The sequence below is a fragment of the Denticeps clupeoides genome, chromosome 11 (assembly GCF_900700375.1).
Source record: "Denticeps clupeoides chromosome 11, fDenClu1.1, whole genome shotgun sequence".
In the NCBI taxonomy this organism is placed as follows: Eukaryota; Metazoa; Chordata; class Actinopteri; order Clupeiformes; family Denticipitidae; genus Denticeps; species Denticeps clupeoides.
In genome coordinates this window covers 19,988,016-19,997,599 of record NC_041717.1, presented here as the reverse complement: position 1 = coordinate 19,997,599, position 9,584 = coordinate 19,988,016, and positions in this window count along the sequence as shown.

Below are 9,584 nucleotides of genomic sequence, written 5' to 3'. Positions count from 1 at the left end.
TGTGCATCACATCACTTCAATTATTTTATGAATCACGAGGATTCCTTCGTGCTTACACTAGCAAACAAGCTTAATACTTAATACTGTGCATAACACCAGATAGAAAATAGGGCCCCGTATGTTTTTTCCTTTTTATGTGAGGCTGAGGGGGCTGTTCCACAAAAGACCATAACTGGCCAATTAGAATTTAGATAAGGAGCACGGAGAGAATGAACCTCGGCAGGACTGTTTGTTTGGGTCAGGGCTTCCTGGTCCTGTTCCTGATGGAATGTTCTCATTTCAACCTGTCACATGCAACATCAGGCTGTTAACAATCACCTGATCTTAATTAAGCTGTGCGTGTTCGGGAACAGCACTGGGAGCCCTCGTGGTTTAGGTCACGAGCAGGCTATTCATATTCTTTTTCCCTTTCCCATCCCATTCAATAAAACATGACACCTTAAATTGAACAGTGGTTCTGGGGTCACCAGAGATCGCCGGGGAGGGGAGGGTGATTTCTGAGGATACCAAAATGATATTTGTGAACATTAAATGTATAAACAACAACACGCCCAGAAGGATAATCAACACTCTGTATAATCCTGTATGCTTTATAGACAAGAGCTGTAACTCTCGTAAAAATCAATCTCTATCAATTTTGTGGAAATAAATGGACAGCATTCAGACATGAGATGAACAAAACATTTACCATAGTATCTTTGTGCAGAGCAGAAGAGCTCTTGACACCCTGGGCATGGTAGGCCTGTTCAGTCCCTGATATTAACTAGTCACTTACCTGCCCAACTATTGAGATACTACATTTACATTTACAGCATTTACCAGATGCCCTTATCCAGAGCGACTTACAGTCAGTAGATACAGGGACAGTCCCCCCCTGGAGACACTCAGGGTTAAGTGTCTTGCTCAGGGTCACGATGGTAGTAAGAGGGGTTTGAACCTGGGTCTTCTGGTTTACTAGGCAAGAAAGGTCAGTAGGTGGCAATTATAACACTCCAAAGTAAACTATGAATTGATTAGTAGCCATTGACTAAAGGACGCAAAAACAAAAGTTTATTAGAAAATTTGCTATTAATGTAAACAGATTAGCCAAGCGATCGCTGATTGAGGGTGGAATCTGCTGTGGCTGTTATAGGTACTATAGACCGTAAGGTCGACCCAACCCGATCCGACCCGACTACAATGGTAGAAATTGAGTCTGTTCAATTGTGACGGACTCAGATTACTGGGTGGACCTGATTTATTTATATTCGCAGCCATGTCGGTACGCCAGAGACCAGCACACAGAATAATATTGCACATACGTTGCACGATCATGGTCGTGCTTCGGTTGCGTCTATCATTCTATCATACCACTGAATAAAGGTAAGAAATTGTACATGATGTCAGTGTACATGCGGGTAGGGTTAGGGTTAGGTTTAGGGATATCAGTTTGCTATTTTGACAAAGTACGGTGATCTGAATGCTAGCAGTCCTATAAACGAAGGGTTGAAAGGTCGCGGTATCTCCCGTTCTTGAAGGATGCTATGATGAACTAACATACATACGAATAAGTTAACTGTCATACTGTGAAGGGTTAAAGTGTAATCTACTGGCCATTTGGCTTGTCCTGTAGCAATCAGGAATAAAAATTAATGTAGATTTTATGGTTCTGAATAAATTAAAACCAATAATGTTTCAATTTCATATCATTTTGAAATGATTTGTTCTCTAGAACAAATAAGATAGCAATTATTACACTTATTATATTATCACTCTGACTTTACTGGGCCAGTGGTTGGCATAGCAGGTTGGGAAACAAACCCTTAATGTAGTCCCGAACCGCCAAGGTGCCCCCGAGGTGCCCACACACTGCTCCCCGGGCGCCTGTCATGGCTGCCCACTGCTCACCAAGGGTGATGGTTAATTACAGAGGACACATTTCACTGTGTCACTTCACTTTGAAGTCATTCATAAAAAGTGTGTAACTGTGTGTGTTTGTGTTCTGCCCTCATGTGGTGGACTATGGTAACATCACAATTTATTCACTCCTCCAGCTTCATATAAATAAGTAAATGAATGACAGGCGCTTGTTATTTCTGCCTTTTCATTTCTCTACATCACTTCCCAACTGTTTACAATGCCGCTGACTCACCAATGCCAGATTGGTCCAGAAGATTCATCTACCCTGTTTTTGTGTGTCACTGTGGTGCTCATTACTCGACTCTCTGCAAGCTGACTGTGAAGCCAGGGGGTAAAACCACGAATGCCGGATCACCAGCAGGACAGAATCAGAGTAAACATTTCTCAAACCTTACTATGAAATAGTACGAATGTGAAATAAAAATTGGCACAATGTGACGAGAAAATGTGTGTGAAGGATTTTAAACTGCAACTGTAATTGTTAACTTACCAAAACGCACCACTAGATGGCAGACAAAACCAGCACTTGAGCTATGGACACACACACACACACACACATATATATATACACACACACAAACACAGACAACCTCATGCACACTCTCCCATTAATTCATTTACTCATACACAGAGAGAGAGAGAGAGAGAGAGAGAGCAATGTTCTTTTCACTAGCAAAAGAAAATGAGTCCTAACAAAACAGTCAAGTCTCATTACATTACGATCATTAGAGACGAGGACTGACATTCCAGCTGAAGGACTCACTCCATGTGATGAGTAATATCAACAGGGCCTATAAGACTTTTTGGTTGGTTTTTTCCTGGGGATGTTGGCTCATCAAGTACAGCCTGCTCTGCCTCTTGCAAGAATGCACCATTTTCATAGATAAATAATAAAGTTTCCATCGCAGGTTAAGCAGGACGGAAAGGTTATTGACCCTGTATTCCGTGCTTTTCAATCAGCAATTTAACTTTTAACATGATATTGTGAGCTGCACTAAGAATCGCTGCTTCATTTCGGTGAAATGGGCCGTAAACAACGTCGTTAATGAGCGGCGTTGCTGAGCACACAACAGCGCAGTGTTATCGCTCAACACAGGCCGCGTCCAGCCCCTGCCGACCCAGAATTCCACAGCAGAGCACGAGATCGCTCCCTCTCTCTCTCTGGATGTGGGTAACGTTCAGCTCAGGCTCATCTGACACGCTGTCAATCACGGAGAGTGAAAATGCTGTACTACAGGAGACGAGGCACGGTGACATTATCTGTCTCATCCTGATCTATGCATGCTGTACAAAAATGACCTGGACAATAAGAGGAAGACACACACAGGACAGTAGGACCCATGAGGACACACATACATATTTGCTTTTATACTTTTGTGAAGACCAAAGGAAATAACTACAATGAGATGGGATGCGAAAATATTGTTGTATTATTCTGTTAGTGTAAGTTTTCAGGTATCATTACTTATTTTTCTGACAATTTTTTCCTTTCCCTTCATACACTCTGTACTTTCAACATTCTATACAAACACTTGTGGCATCAAAAAGAATTTTAGCCTTAGTGGGTGGCTAAGGGTATATAAACACACACACAGAAAAGACAATTCCATTGGAGAATGCATCATTACACATAACACAGACGTGAGAAGAGAGGAGTTTCGAAAGTCTAAAAGTATAATATAAAAAAGTATAAAGTATAAAAAAGACGATGGCAAATAGAGCTTCTTTTATTCAGCTCCACTTTATTCTTGTCTGCTTGAGCACAAATAAAAAATATATGATATATATTTTATCAAATAAATATCAAATATATGACAGTAATAAGAGTAATCCAATATACAGGGTGGTAGTAGCCTAGTGGGTAACACACTCGCCTATGAACCAGAAGACCTGGGTTCGAATCCCACTTACTACCATTGTGTCCCTGAGCAAGACACTTAACCCTGAATGTCTCCAGGGGGGGACTGTCCCTGTAACTACTGATTGTAAGTCGCTCTGGATAAGGGCGTCTGATAAATGCTGTAAATGTAAATGTAAATTTAAATGTATATGTTCATTATTTGTACACGATGGAACTGGTTACTAGTTTACCAATAATCCAGTTAAACTTATAATTTAACCGGTTCCATCTTGAAGGCAATAAGCTAATCTTTAGACTGGGAAAATGTCCCCATACACACACACACACACACACACACACACAGAGCACCGTAACAGCAGAAAGGACGTTTAGCAGGATGTGTCAGAGAGAGAAAAAGACGCCTCTGGATTCGATTCAGCAAAAAAGGAGAAAATAGGTTTCCTTTAAACTAACCAAGCAGAAAGGACACTCTGGAGAAAGCATTTTTATTATTTTTTCCCGTGGATGACAGTTTAATGAAAATATCAGAGGGAAATGAAAAGATATTTTAAGTGGCACACGTCACATGGAAAAGTGGGTTCAGTAAACAAACGGCGAACGGCCAGAACAGATCTTGAATGGAGTGGCCAGAGCAGCTGACCGCTGACAGGCAGAGTGAAGAACTTGTTGTACCCCCATATCAGCCGTAAACAGCGTTTTATCCCCCTCCCCCCAACGTCGCATTTTTTGGAAACATCCATTTAGCCTGTGTGGGACCTTTGAACGGGATCCAGACGAGCTCTTCCAAGCCTTCTGTCAGTACAGCCGATCCAGATCTCCAGATCATTATCAAGTTCTTCATTATTCGCACACCAGGTGTGCTGCCGGGCAGCTGAGCTGAACAGGGGGGTTCCAGAAAGCTCCAAACCTCTGCACCAGAGGGGTTAATAACGCAATGCAGACACTTTCATAGAACCGCTTCATAAAGGCCTCCTTCCCGGAGTACACTGCGTACGGGGACAGATTCACGCTCACGTCACATGGCTGATGGACGAATGGGACGGTATGTGGGCGCCCAGACGATGAACCATCAATCGGGCGCAGGCGTAAAAACGAATGAACTGTCATTGCCGCCGCATGCACGCATGCTGATTATCAGGCCCCTTTATGGCATCTGTGTCAAACTACACTTGGCGCAGGCGACTCGATTATTCACCCTGACCCGCTTCGGCGCGCCGCAGCCATGTTTCACGGCCGCACGGCTCCGCAGTTAAATAACGACAGACGTCCATCCTTTAACCTTGTTATCCAAATCCAGGGTACGTTGCAGCTCTCAAGAATCGTTGTTTCGTGTTCTTTGTAATATTACTTATAGTTACTGTTCAGTTTTTTTACCCGTACTTTCTATGCCTTACAATTTACATGTGGACTTGTTGCTCCGGTTTCAATCCATTTGAGTGGATGAATTTCAACAACATGAACACATACGTATAATCCGGGAAATGCATATTCATGCTGAATACATTCACGACAATCGGTAGTTACAGGGACCGTCCTCCTGGGACACAACCTGGAATTCTGTTGAACTTTGACCTCTGCGCATAGCAAAACACTGACGCTGGACTGGTGGAAAAGTTGGACCAAGTTGATTATAAGATGACTCAACCGCATCATCTTACCGCGGGGACGGGTGAGGGAGCGAGACGTCTGCTTTGACGGGGTGGAGAAGCGAACGTTGGGATTGATACTAAGTAGTCGTGATATAACCCTCTACTACATCGCACATGGACCAAGCCGAGATAAATCGAGTACATTGGACGTATCACCCACCCACCCACCCACCCTGTAACATACACTGGACATTATGTCCCCTAATAAATACAGTAAATTTCCCTCTGGGATGAATAAAGTGTCTGTCTGTCTGTCTGTCTACACCCGAAGCACTGGTTGGGGAGAATCCCACCGCAGTAAATAACGAGGTGAACAATATGATCGCGTGACCGCCTTCAAATGTCCAAAGGCGGTAAGGTTTCGATGGTAGAATTAAGAAAAGAGGAGAGTTTTTCATATGGGCTTCATGCTCCTGTGTAAAGTTGTGATGGACACGCCTGGTGCTTTGGTGGAGGCACGCTGGAGTGGCCGATGTTTCTGGTGCTGGTGCCACTGACAGCTCGTCGTCGGGCCTCGCCAGGGTGCCCGTGATCGTCTCCCATAAAAAAATTAATATTAAAAATGTTTAGAGTAAGTCTCCGCCCACCTCCACAAAAAAATAAATAAATAAATACATGTAAGAAAGAACTAAAGGAGCTTCTTATTCATGCACAACAGCTCACAACAGCCCTAAGTTTTCAATCTGCCATCCTTTCCTGTCTTGGACATGACCCACGTTCCACTGTTTCCACTGTTAACCAGGTGAAGGGATTGTCATTGTGATGTACAGCACACGGTGACACAACGAAACGTGTCCTCTGCTTTTAACCATCACCCTTGGTGAGCAGTGGGCAGCCATGACAGGCTGGGGACGGTGCCTTGATCAAGGGGACCTCAGTGACATCTTGCCGGTTCAGGACTCGAACCGGCAACCTTCTGACTACAAGTCATTTTCTTTATCAGCTTGGTCACCACCGCCCCAAACACGTACGTACAGGAGAAAAAAAACGGGTGTACGATCATTTCTACGCCATTTTCGTGATTTATCAAATTTCGGCATGAGCAGAAGTCCACACCTGCTCTCAGGTCACGTACCAACTCCCTGCACTGCAGCAGAGGAAATCAAGCTATGACACCCTAGTAAGATTTAAATTATTATTGCTATTGGTTAAATATTGGTTTCCCTATCCACTTATCTAATTGCAAGATGTCAGGCTGCATAGTTAGTTGCGTTAGTTACGTTTTTTGGCTACCATTATTTTTAAGAATCGATGCAACATTGTAGCTTAAACACCGAAAGAGACCGACTTAAACAAGAGCGATGATGGTGGTCGTGTTCAACCACGGCAGACCAGACAACATCTCACACAGTCACCACAGTGGAGCGCCACATCGGTCCAGATGGAAGAACACCGTCCTATAAGCCTGGAAAAGGCAGTGACGTCATTTTAAGCCCGTGCGTTACTGCACATTATAAGTCCATCTGATGATGCCATGCAGTTCAAGACAGGACATCATTCGGCATGTTCTAAAAATACACATCCCTGTCATGTGAGCTATTTAAATAGGACGGAAGGTTTGTAGACACTTTATTTTTTAATTGTTTTTCATGGTTTCATGTATGTCCTTTGCCGTTTCATTAATTGAAATAAGACAGCGGTTTGTCTCCGCTAATTAACAACGCATTGTCCCTGTAGGACTTCAGTCCGGACCTAATGTCCACTGAAGATGGACGCCGTGTGACTAGCAGGTCATACCACATATATTGTACTGTTATTGTGTTTTTTTGACTGTACTTTGGGGGATCTATTTGGCCAAATATATCTATAAGTATAAAAAGAAAAAAAGTAGCCCAGCAAAGAATAAAACGGCATTTTGTGGGCAAAGCGAAACGTTCATAAAACTGTAACATCTGACGAATGTATTCAATCTGAACAAGAGTTTAGCAGAATAAAAGAAGCTCTGCTCGTCTCCATTATGCATGTTGACTCCTGCAGACAAGATCCTAAAAGGGAAGTTGATATTTGTATTCAAGGTAATAATGTGTGGAGTTTAATCAATGCAAACCCACCATCATCATCATTATCATCATCACTGGCAGGACTTATTCCTGATGCCAATCTTTTCCACTTCTCTCCCGTGCCCTGTTTCCCTTATTCCGGTCTCCTCATCTCCGTACTCTTCAGTCCCGCTCTAGCTCCTGCCTCCTTTTATCCCAAAATCACTGGAGTGCCGCTGCTGTCCCCTGGAGCTCCAGACAGAGGCAGCGTGACTCAGTGCTCAGCCCAGAGCAGGTGGCCCCTCGCTGGACACGGAATTTCAGCAAAGCCCCTTATCACTCCCGCAGACGGACCTTCCAGTCACCTTCAGCTAATAGATTCCACAGATGGCAGGGAGATAGCAGGACGGCGGACGCTGCCCATTTTAATCAGGCCTCAGCTCAGCCCGAGTGTTTAGTGGCCAAATGCCGCCGAGGGCAGACATTTAGTAACAAAACTGATTGAAAATGTGCCTACGAGCGGCCGTGAATTGGCTGAAAAATCTATATAAATCTGTGAGGATTAAAACTGAACTGAGATTAAAAAAAGAAAGAAAAAAATGAATTCTTTTTACATTTGAACTAGTGCCCTAGAAAGTGCACGAAACGGGACGAAGCCGAACTCTCACTGACAGCGGCGCAAAAACGCAGGAGACACGGATGTTGTGGTGAGGGAGCCAAATCAAGTGTTTTGTGAAGTGAAGTGATTGTCACATGTGATACACAGCAGCACAGCACACGGTGCACACAGCAGTTGGCAGCCATGACAGGCGCCCGGGGACGGTGCTTTGCTCAGTGGCACATCGGTGGCACATTGGTGGCTTGGGATTCGAACCGGCAACCTTTCCGATTACGGGGGCTGCTTCCTTAACCGCTAGGTCACCACTGCCCCTTATCCACACTGCAGCAGGCGAGTTGTGGCCTTCTTCCCCCGAAACCCCACAGCGATCTAGCTACACGTGCAACGCTTGGTCAGAATTTATCTTGTTTCGGTCTATTTATTTTTATTATTAAACTATTTCTTTTTTTTGTTAAAAATGCAGTTTCTTTAAATAAACCCCCTTTTTAAATCAGAAACCGACCAGTTAGCTCTAACTCTGACGTCAGAAGATGTTTTTTCATTTTCCAACAGCAGCATATTTTGAATGAATAAAAGAGGATCAGAAATGTTTTTTCTCTGTGTTCCGACCACGGTCGAGAGAGATTTTCCTTCCTTCTCTCTCTCTCTCTCTCTCTCTCTCTCTCTCTCTCTCCCTGAGTTAGCCATGGTGAAGTAAACAGCCTCACGGGCTCCATTTCACCCCCTCGCCTCCAAATTACCTAATAAACCAAGTAAATCAGAAACAATCACCTTCAAATCGCCGTCTCACTCGTTTGGAGCTTTTTAGACGTTTTAAACGTGTCCCCATTAACTCGATTACTTTCTCTCATACACAAGACACTGTGTAATTTCCACCTTTAATTCTCATAATGAGAAATTTTATCGAGTGGAGACTGTGACGGCATAGACACCCACTTTCTCTCATGTTGGTGTTGTGCTAGTTGAGAGCAACATTGCATTATTTATCTCTGCGTGGGCCAAAGTAACTATTAAAAAAGCATTTTTTCTCTCGATTTCTCCGTCCATCCGTCTGTCCGTGCCTCACGGGAGACGCAGATGACCACGTGGCTAAATGAACCCCGAGGGGCAGTGGCGAGAACATGGGGAGCCATCAGGGCCCATCACGTCTCACAGAGCCCCAGGGTGCAGATGATTTATTTTTCAAATTAAAGTGAAATGGCCTCTAAACAGATTCTGCAGAACAATATGCCGGAGCATTTCAACCGAACGAATCAACGTAGGTTAACTGGGCTGAGCTTCACCATTTGCCAGTTCATTAGAGCTTAGATTACAATATGGTGCAATATAATACTCCTATGAGGATGTTAAGAATGATAATTGGCCTGTATTTAAACACAGCAGCCGCGAACATCAACCGCGGTACAATGCCAAACCACCATTTAACAGTCAATCATTTATTCATAAAAGTACCCACAACCTGGCATGGAAAAGGTCTTGTTGTCTTCTTCTCTAACCGGCTGGTAAGCTTTCGAGGGTTCACCACCTTGACTGAAACCCAAAAACCATTTGCGGGGGTAAAAAAAAAAAAAATAAAT